An 11,835-nucleotide genomic window follows, 5' to 3' on the forward strand; every position below is an offset into this window, starting at 1 on the left:
AAACATGTATGATCAGCTCGATTTTAGTGGAGCTGCACAAAATGATTGATATCTACTACACAACCTTCTTCTTGTAGACGTTGTTGGGCCTCCAAGTGCAGAGGTTTGTAGGACAGTAGCAAATTTCCCTCAAGTGGATGACCTAAGGTTTATCAATCCGTAGGAGGCGTAGGATGAAGATGGTCTCTCTCAAGCAACCCTGCAACCAAATAACAAAGAGTCTCTCGTGTCACCAACACACCCAATACAATGGTAAATTGTATAGGTGCACTAGTTCGGCGAAGAGATGGTGATACAAGTGGTATATGGATAGTAGATAATAGCTTTTGTAATCTGAAATTATAAAAACAGCAAGGTAACTGATGATAAAAGTGAGCGTAAACGGTATTGCAATGCTAGGAAACAAGGCCTAGGGTTCATACTTTCGCTAGTGCAAGTCCTCTCAACAATAATAACATAATTGGATCATATAACTATCCCTCAAAATGCAACAAAGAGTCACTCCAAAGTCACTAATAGCGGAGAACGAACGAAGAGATTATGGTAGGGTACGAAACCACCTCAAAGTTATTCTATCCAATCAATTCGTTGGGCTATTCCTATAAGTGTCACAAACAACCCTAGAGTTCGTACTAGAATAACACCTTAAGACACAAATCAACCAAAACCCTAATGTCACCTAGATACTCCAATGTCACCTCAAGTATCCGTGGGTATGATTATACGATATGCATCACACAATCTCAAATTCATCTATTCAACCAACACAAAGGACCTCAAAGAGTGCCCCAAAGTTCCTACCGGAGAATCACGACGAAAACGTGTGCCAACCCCTATGCATAGGTTCATGGGCGGAACCCGCAAGTTGATCACCAAAACATACATCAAGTGAATCACATGGTATCCCATTGTCACCACAGATACGCACGACAAGACATACATCAAGTGTTCTCAAATCTTTAAAGACTCAATCCGATAAGATTACTTCAAAGGGGAAACTCAATTCATTACAAGAGAGAAGAGGGGGAGGAGAAACATAGGATCCAACTATAATAGCAAAGCTCGCGATACATCAAGATCGTGCCAAATCAAGAACACGAGAGAGAGAGATCAAACACATAGCTACTGGTACATACCCTCAGCCCCGAGGGAGAACTACTCCCTCCTCGTCATGGAGAGCACCGGGATGATGAAGATGGCCACTGGAGAAGGATTGCCCCCTCCGGAAGGGTGCCAGAACGGGTCTAGATTGGTTTTCGGTGGCTACGGAGGCTTCTGGCGGCGGAACTCCCGATCTATTGTGCGTTCTGTAAGTTTTAGGTCACGTGGATATATATGGGTGCAGGGTGGATGTCACAGGAGCCATGGGGGTCCCACGAGATAGGGGGAGCGCCCTGGGGGGGCGTCCCCCACCCTCGTGAGCACCTCGTGTCTCCCCTGATGTGGGGTCCAAGTTCATCAGGTGTGTTTCCTTCCAAAAATAACTTCTCTAGTTGATTTCGTTCCGTTTCGACTCCGTCTGATATTCCTTTACTTCGAAACACTGAAATAGGCATAAAACAGCAAATCTAGGCTGGGCCTCCGGTTAATAGGTTAGTCCCGAAAGTAATATAAAAGTGGAAAATAAAGCCCAATATTGCCCAAAACAGTAGATAATATAGCATGGAGCAATCAAAAATTATAGATGCGTTGGAGACGTATCAAGCATCCCCAAGCTTAATTCCTGCTCATCCTCGAGTAGGTAAATGATAAAGAAGATAATTTTTGATGTGGAATGCTACTTGGCATAATTTCAATGTGATTCTTCTTAATTGTGGTATGAATATTCAGATCCATAAGATTCAAGATAAAAGTTCATATTGGCATAAAAATGATAATACTTCAAGCATACTAACTAAGCAATTATGTCTTCTCAAAATAACATGGCCAAAGAAAGTTATCCCTACAAAATCATATAGTCTGGCTATGCTCTATCTTCACCACACAAAATATTTAAATCATGCACAACCCCGATGACAAGCCAATCAATTGTTTCATACTTTTAATGTTCTCAAACTTTTTCAATCTTCACGCAATACATGAGCGTGAGCCATGGACATAGCACTATAGGTGGAATAGAATGGTGGTTGTGGAGAAGATAAAAAGGGAGAAGATAGTCTCACATCAACTAGGCATATCAACAGGCTATGGAGATGCCCATTAAAAGATATCAATGTGAGTGAGTAGGGATTGCCATGCAACAAATGCACTAGAGCTATAAGTGTATCAAAGCTCGAAAAGAAACTAAGTGGGTGTGCATCCAACTTGCTTGCTCACGAAGACCTAGGGCATCTTGAGGAAGCCCATCATTGGAATATACAAGACAAGTTCTATAATGAAAGATTCCCACTAGTATATGAAAGTGACAACATAGGAGACTCTCTATCATGAAGATCATGGTGCTACTTTGAAGCACAAGTGTGGTAAAAGGATAGTAGCATTGTCCCTTCTCTCTTTTTCTCTCATTTTTTTATATTTTTTATTTGGGCCTTCTCTTTTTTTATGGCCTCTTTTTTTTGGGCTTCTTTGGCCTCTTTTCTTCCTTTATTTATTTCGGCTTCTTTGGCCTCTTTTATTTATTTTTCGTCCGGAGTCTCATCCCGACTTGTGGGGGAATCATGGTCTCCATCATCCTTTCCTCACTGGGACAATGCTCTAATAATGATGATCATCACACTTCTTTTTTACTTACAACTCACGAATTACAACTCGATACTTGGAGCAAGATATGACTATATATGAATGTCTCCGGCGGTGTACCGGGATGTGAAATGACTCATGAGTGACATGTATGAAAGAATTATGAACGGTGGCTTTGCCACAAATACGATGTCAACTACATGATCATGCTAAGCAATATGACAATGATGAAGCGTGTCATAATAAACGGAAGGGTGGAAAGTTGCATGGCAATATATCTCGGAATGGCTATGGAAATGCCATAATAGGTAGGTATGGTGGGTTTATAGTACCGACGAAAGTTGTGCTGTACTAGAGAGGCTAGCAAAGGTGGAAGGGTGAGAGTGCGTATAATCCATGGACTCAACATTAGTCATAAAGAACTCACATACTTATTGCAAAAATCTACAAGTTACCAAAGCAAAGTATTACGCGCATGCTCCTAGGGGGATAGATTGGAAGCAAAAGACCATCGCTCGTCCTCGACCGCCACTCATAAGGAAGACAATCAATAAACAAATCATGCTCCGACTTCATCACATAACGGTTCACCATACGTGCATGCTACGAGAATCACAAACTTCAACACAAGTATTCCTCAAATTCATAACCATTCAACTAGCATGACTCTAATATCACCATCTCCATATCTCAAAACAATTATCAAGTATCAAACTTCTCATAGTATTCAACACACTCATAAGAGAATTTTATTATTCTTGAATACCTAGCATATTAGGATTTTAAGCAAATTACCATGCTATTTAATACTCTCAAAATAATATAAGTGAAGCATGAGAGTTCATCTATTTCTTTAAAATAAAACTACCACCATGCTCTAAAAGATATAAGTGAAGCACTAGAGCAAATGACAAACTACTCCGAAAGATATAAGTGAAGATCAATGAGTAGTCGAATAATTATGCAACTATGTGAAGACTCTCTAACATTTAATAATTTCAGATCTTGGTAATTTATTCAAACAGCAAGCAAAGCAAAATAAAATGACATCTAAGAATAGCAAACATCATGTGAAGAAGCAAAAACTTAGGATCAACCGATACTAACCGATAGTTGTTGAAGAAGAAAGGTGGGATGCCAACCGGGGCATCCCCAAGCTTAGATGCTTGAGACTTCTTGAAATATTATCTCGGGATGCCTTGGGCATCCCCAAGCTTGAGCTTTTATGTCTCCTTAATTCCTCTCATATCACGGTCTCCCTAAATCTCAAAAGCTTCATCCACACAAAACTCAACAAGGACTCGTGAGATAGGTTAGTATAAACCATTGCCAAAACCTTATCATACTCTACTGTAGCAAATCACTAAAATTATTAGTCAACATTGCATACTAAATGCCTCTGCATATTTAATAGTCATATCCTCAAATAGAATCATTAGAGAAGCAAACATATGCAAACAATGCAAACATAACAGCAACCTGCCTAAACAGGATAGTCTGTAAAGAATGCTGCAGCATCCATACTTCCCTAGCTCCAAAAATTATGAAATAAAATTCCCACTTTAGTAAATTTATCAGATCTTAATGTGCAGAAGGTTTCGACATTTTATCACATTCTGACTTTTCTAGGGAATTATTGCAACAGCGGTAAACTTTATGTTTTCAAACAGCAACATGAAGACTTGTAACATAGGCATAGTAAAGGCTAGCAATGCCACTTTTATTGAAATAAAATATGAAAAACATTGTTCTAAATAACAGCAAGCAAATCCTAACAAAATAAATTAATGCTCCAAGCAAAACACATATCATGTGGCGAATAAAAATATAGCTCCAAGTAAAGTTACCGATGAACGAAGACGAAAGAGGGGATGCCTTCCGGGGCATCCCCAAGCTTAGGCTCTTGGCTATCCTTGAATATTACCTTGGGGTGCCTTGGTAATCCCCAATCTTAGGCTCTTTCCACTCCTTATTCCATAGTCCATCGAATCCTTACCCAAAACTTGAAAACTTCACAACACAAAACTTAAAGTAGAAAACTCGTAAGCTCCGTTAGTATAAGAAAATAAATCACCACTTCAAGGTACTGTAATGAACTCATTATTTATTTCTATCGGTGTTATACCTACTGTATTCCAACTTCTCTATGGTTTATAAACTCTTTTACTAGCCATAGATTCATTAAAATAAGCAAACAACACAAGAAAAACAGAATCTGTCAAAAACAGAACAGTCTGTAGTAATATGGATCAAACGTATACTTATGGAACTCATACAATTCTCAAATAAATTTCTGGACCTGAGGAATTTATCTATTAATCATCTGCAAAAAGAATTAACTAAATATCACTCTCCAAATAAAAGTGGAAGCAATTTTCATGAGTGCTAAAGTTTCTGTTTTTACAGCATGATCAACAAGACTTTCCCCAAGTCTTCCCAAAGGTTATACTTGGCACAAACACTAATTAAAAGCATAAAACCACATCTAAACAGAGGCTAGATGAATTATTTTTTACTAAACAGGAACAAAAAGTAAGGAACAAAAATAAAGTTGGGTTGCCTCCCAACAAGCGCTATCGTTTAACGCCCTAGCTAGGCATGATGATGTCAATGATGCTCTCATAAAAGATAAGAATTGAAACATAAAGAGAGCATCATGAAGAATATGACTAGCACATTTAAGTCTAACATGCTTCCTATGCATAGGTATTTTGTGAGCAAACAACTTGTGGGAACAAGAATCAACTTGCATAGGAAGGTAAAACAAGCATAACTTCAAAATTTTAAGCACACAGAGAGGAAACTTGATATTATTGCAATTCCTACAAGCATATGTTCCTCCCTCATAATAATTTTCAGTAGCATCATGAATGAATTCAACAATATAACCAGAACCTAAAGCATTCTTTTCATGATCTACAAGCATAGAAATTTCATTACTCTCCACATAAGCAAAATTCTTCTCATTCGGAATAGTGGGAGCAAACTCAACAAAATAACTATCATGTGATTGAAAATTAAGATCAAGATGATAAGTTTCATTGTTATTATTATTCTTTAAAGAATACGTGTCATCACAATAATCATCATAGATAGGAGGCATGCTTTCATCATAATAAATTTGCTCATCAAAACTTGGGGGACAAAAAATATCATCTTCATCAAACATAGCTTCCCCAAGCTTGTGGCTTTGCATATCATTAGCATCATGGATATTCAAGGAGTTCATACTAACAACATTGCAATCATGCTCATCATTCAAATACTTAGTGCAAAACATTTTATAGATTTCTTCTTCTAGCACTTGAGCACAATTATCCTTTCCATCATACTCATGAAAGATATTAAAAAGGTGAAGCGTATGGGACAAACTCAATTCCATTTTTTAGTTTTCTTTTATAAACTAAACTAGTGATAAAACAAGAAACTAAAAGACTCGATTGCAAGATCTAAAGATATACCTTCAAGCACTCACCTCCCCGGCAACGGTGCCAGAAAAGAGCTTGATGTCTACTACACAACCTTCTTCTTGTAGACGTTGTTGGGCCTCCAAGTGCAGAGGTTTGTAGGACAGTAGCAAATTTCCCTCAAGTGGATGACCTAAGGTTTATCAATCCGTAGGAGGCGTAGGATGAAGATGGTCTCTCTCAAGCAACCCTGCAACCAAATATCAAAGAGTCTCTTGTGTCCCCAACACACCCAATACAATGGTAAATTGTATAGGTGCACTAGTTCGGCGAAGAGATGGTGATACAAGTGGTATATGGATAGTAGATAATAGTTTTTGTAATCTGAAATTATAAAAACAGCAAGGTAACTGATGATAAAAGTGAGCGTAAACGGTATTGCAATGCTAGGAAACAAGGCCTAGGGTTCATACTTTCGCCAGTGCATGTCCTCTCAACAATAATAACATAATTGGATCATATAACTATCCCTCAACATGCAACAAAGAGTCACTCCAAAGTCACTAATAGCGGAGAACGAACGAAGAGATTATGGTAGGGTACGAAACCACCTCAAAGTTATTCTATCCAATCAATTCGTTGGGCTATTCCTATAAGTGTCACAAACAGCCCTAGAGTTCGTACTAGAATAACACCTTAAGACACAAATCAACCAAAACCCTAATGTCACCTAGATACTCCAATGTCACCTCAAGTATCCGTGGGTATGATTATACGATATGCATCACACAATCTCATATTCATCTATTCAACCAACACAAAGGACCTCAAAGAGTGCCCCAAAGTTCCTACCGGAGAATCATGACGAAAACGTGTGCCGACCCCTATGCATAGGTTCATGGGCGGAACCCGCAAGTTGATCACCAAAACATACATCAAGTGAATCATGTGGTATCCCATTGTCACCATAGATACGCACGGAAAGACATACATCAAGTGTTCTCAAATCTTTAAAGACTCAATCTGATAAGATTACTTCAAAGGGGAAACTCAATTCATTACAAGAGAGAAGAGGGGGAGGAGAAACATAGGATCCAACTATAATAGCAAAGCTCGCGATACATCAAGATCGTGCCAAATCAAGAACACGAGAGAGAGAGAGAGAGAGAGATCAAACACATAGCTACTGGTACATACCCTCAGCCCCGAGGGAGAACTACTCCCTCCTCGTCATGGAGAGCACCGGGATGATGAAGATGGCCACCGAAGAAGGATTGGCCCCTCCGGTAGGGTGCCAGAACGGGTCTAGATTGGTTTTCGGTGGCTACGGAGGCTTCTGGGAGCGGAACTCCCGATCTATTGTGCGTTCTGGAAGTTTTAGGTCACGTGGATACATATGGGTGCAGGGAGGACGTCGGAGGAGCCACGGGGGTCCCACGAGACAGGGGGGCGCGCCCTAGGGGGGGGGGCGCCCCCCACCCTCATGAGCACCTCGTGTCTCCCATGACGTGGGGTCCAAGTTCAACAGGTGTGTTTCCTTCCAAAAATAACTTCTCCAGTTGATTTCATTCCGTTTCGACTCCGTCTGATATTCCTTTTCTTCGAAACACTGAAATAGGCATAAAACAGCAAATCTGGGCTGGGCCTCCGGTTAATAGGTTAGTCCCAAAAGTAATATAAAAGTGGAAAATAAAGCCCAATATTGCCCAAAACAGTAGATAATATAGCATGGAGCAATCAAAAATTATAGATACGTTGGAGACGTATCAATGATCGGGTTATGATGTCCTCCACACACCTCTTTCTTGGCTACAGAGTTGCGTGAAACTAGCTACCAACCAATGAACATTGTGCCCAGGAAATGGAGCCATGCTTATGAATAGCATTGGTCAATTATATATTTTTCTTTATTTGTACACCTTCTCACAACTTTGTCTTCAGTTGTCATGTGAATATTGACGCTGATCTGCGAACCATTGAGATGCCTTAGCAGCCATGGTAGTTTCATTTGTATTTGATGGAATGTTGTAACGAGACAATCTTGAGGCAAGAGGACACATGAATCCTAAGTTGAAACCCTTTTTTCTGCGGGAACCAAAGTTGAAACCTTCATAGAATTATAGTACAATTTCATTATGCTGGAAAATTATGCATGCATATAAACAAATCCTGAAAGATTGATAACAATGCCAGAAACAATTCAACTTCATTTCACCGACATGTGGGACATTCTTCATATGGCTCCACTGCCATGCAGCAATATTGAGTGCACAACTGTAGGGGAGATTCACCCCGGTCGCTGCACCACAACAATAATGACTAGTGAGCAGTCAAATCACAAAGACCCACCTTCGCCAGAGTAAGTTGCTTGGATGAAGCAACCATCATTTCTCTCTTCGTTGAATCGATGGCACTCCAATACTATTCCCAGAGCAATAAGTTGCTCGGGCAAAGCAACCATCACTTCACCTCCTTTTTTATTCTAGAAACTACCAAACACGAATATTGGATGGTAGCAGCACAACATCAAGTGTACTAGCACTACTCGATTCAAAAATTGAAACCAACCAATGAACTACTAGATGGTGAGCATTTGCTAGTATCGTGTACTCCTTCTGTCCATGTATATAGGGCTTAATGCATTTTCCGAGACTAACTTCGTCCCTGTTTGGATCCATGGGTTAGAGTTAGTTTGAGCTAGTTGGGGCTCAAATATAGCCCTAAAGTATCCAAACATGAGGGTTAGATTGGAGCAAGTTGCACCTAACCCACCAAGAAAACTATCCCACCCAAGAGGTGCTAATTGGAGCTAGTTCTCACGGGGCCCACTGAAAAATCGCTTTTCTCTCTCTATCCCGCCAGCCAAGTGGCGCTAATTGGAGCTAGTTCTCGTAGGGCCCACTGAAAAATCACTTTTCTCTCTGCATCAAGTGCATTTGATGTCAATCTAACCATGTCATCCAAACACCTCTTTGGCTAGAGTTAGTTCAGGGTTAGTCATGAGTTAGTCTAACCTGTAGCTAAGTTAGAGTATCCAAACAGGAGCAGTATAGGACATGCAAGTTGCTCAAAGCAAACCGTCAATTTTGTACATGAAAGGATCTTCAAATGATATAATTTTCAAATTATATAAAATCTTATCAATAGTAAAAGGCAACCTCGAAGAATACATTAGGCCCTATATATACGTATGGATGAAGGGAGTAGTACTAATCACAATGCATGCATGCGCGTGGAGTACTACACTACTAAACAAGAATGTTTTACATGCATTGGTTAATTATATCTTAGTTATGGCACTTATAACAATTTAATGCACAAAACAAGAACGGTTGACAGGATTTTCATCATTCGATCAAAGTGCAAAACCAAGTGTTAATACTACACCAAACAAGTTCAAAATGAGAAACTGGACCCAGCCACGGCACGGCACGCCTGTCTTGTTTGGTCCGTCGGTCAAAGCGCTTCCTATTCTTGGCATAACAATAGAGTATAGTACAAAAAATTAGAATGCTCTTGGCATGTCGCTAACATGTGGGAGCGAGTGATGAGTTAACCGACCTTAATAGACGGCAAAATCACCACCCCGCCGCACTTTGAGAGAGATGAGGAGTGAGAAGTGATACAGGCTGGTGGATTACTAGAGCTAGGTGTCGCACGAAGGCCAAGAAATATGGTGATAGCATGGGTGGGCCATATACGTATGATGTAACTGCATTAGTGATATAAAATCTACCCAATCTTCTCCACAGTAGACCGGAAGACGTGTAGTAGTTCATTCGGTGTCAGATTGCCAGAAGTATATATATTGTAGTACCATCATCATTGTTTGAGTTCCGAAAGAGGAGAAGGGCCAAGCGCACGGTCACCTACTCACAATTTAACCGGTCGTGTTTGCATGATTTTTTACGTACAATCTGAGTGGATTGCTCCAGTGGTCATCACACATGAGCCAATCGATTCGCACCCTTCCGTGCTCCATTTTGTCTTGCGTTCCTTCCTCCATCCAGCACACTGGCAAGTGGGCCCCATGCTTATGTATGCTAACGTGGTAGTCAATTATTTTGTCAAAGTCAGCTATCACACCATTTTGATCCCACATCAATGTACCCACTAGAAACAAGTTAGACTTGTTTGATTCAACCACCTCCCTAGGTGTTTGGAGAGCAATTGGCCTGCATGAGGCGGTTCTATAGGGTGGGCAGGCGGCAAAAACCAGGGGAAAATGTGTGGACCAGCTAGACGAGGAGGGAAGCTTCTACATTCGCGGGGGACATGGCATTGGCCATTGGGCGACAATAGGCGGTCATCCGGGTAAGCCATAAAGGATGCGAAGAGGCTTCCTATATCGGCAAGGACCAGCTTCCCTACCGATTGCTCATCCAATAGAACTCCCAAGTTAACTGTGCTGAGGCTGGAGTAGTCATCAGATGTTAAAACTAATGGCATGAGTCACTATAAACATTTAATTGGCTTTAAACGTATATAGTGCTCCGTCCTATTAGTTCAACCTCGAGGTCTTTGTTTTATAATTTTTGACATTTTTTGTTTTTTGAACACATGTTAATTGGCTTGAAAGAAAGTCTACCTCGTTACTTCACGACATCTTTCCAAAAAAGTGATATGACTTGATACGTCTCCATCGTATCTACTTTTCCAAACTCTTTTTCCTTTGTTTCAGACTCTAATTTGCATGAGTTGAATGGAACTAACCCGGACTGACATTGTTTTCAGCAGAATTGCCTTGGTGTTATTTTTGTGCATAAATAAAAGTTCTCGGACTGACTTGTAAATTTACAGAGAATATTTTTGGAATTAATAAAAAATATTGGCGAAATAATTAACCAGAGGGGACCCACCAGCTGTCCACAAGGGTGGGGGGCACGCCCCCTGCCTTGTGGGTCCCCCAGACCTCCACCAACCTCAGCTCCAACTCTATATATTCATGTTCAAGGAGAAATAAATTAGAGAGAAGGATTCATCGCGTTTGACGATACGGAGCCACCGTCACCCCCTGTTCTTCATCAGGAGGGCAGATCTGGAGTCCGTTCGGGGCTCCGGAGAGGTGAAATCGTCGCCATTATCATCACCAACCTTCCTCCATCACCAATTTCATGATGCTCACTGTCGTGCGTGAATAATTCCACCGTAGGCTTGCTGGACGGTGATGGGTTGGATGAGATTTATCATGTAATCGAGTCAGTTTTGTTAGGTTGATCCCTAGTGTCCACTATGGTCTGAGATTGATGTTGCTATGACTTTGCTATGCTTCATGCTTGTCACTAGGGCCCGAGTGCCATGATTTCAGATCCGAACATATTATGTTTTCATGAATATATTTGTGTTCTTGATCCTATATTGCAAGTTGTAGACACCTATTACGAGTTATGATCCGCATACCCCAAGGTGAAAATAATTGGGATTCTGTCCGGTGATTATCGTAGTTTAAGGAGTTCATGTATTCACTAAGTGCTAATGCTTTGGTCCAGTTCTCTACTAAAAACGAGGCCTTAATATCCCTTAGTTTCCATTAGGACCCCGCTGCCACGGGAGGGTAGGACAAAAGATGTCATGCAAGTTCTTTTCCATAAGCACGTATGACTATATTTGGAATACATGCCTACATTATATTGATGAATTGGAGCTAGTTCTGTGTCACCCTAGGTTATAACTGTTGCATGACGAATGTCATCCGACATAATTATCATCACTGATCCATTGCCTATGAGCTCTTCACATATTGATCTTT

The sequence above is a fragment of the Triticum aestivum genome, chromosome 3A, assembly GCF_018294505.1.
Source record: "Triticum aestivum cultivar Chinese Spring chromosome 3A, IWGSC CS RefSeq v2.1, whole genome shotgun sequence".
Taxonomy (NCBI): domain Eukaryota; kingdom Viridiplantae; phylum Streptophyta; class Magnoliopsida; order Poales; family Poaceae; genus Triticum; species Triticum aestivum.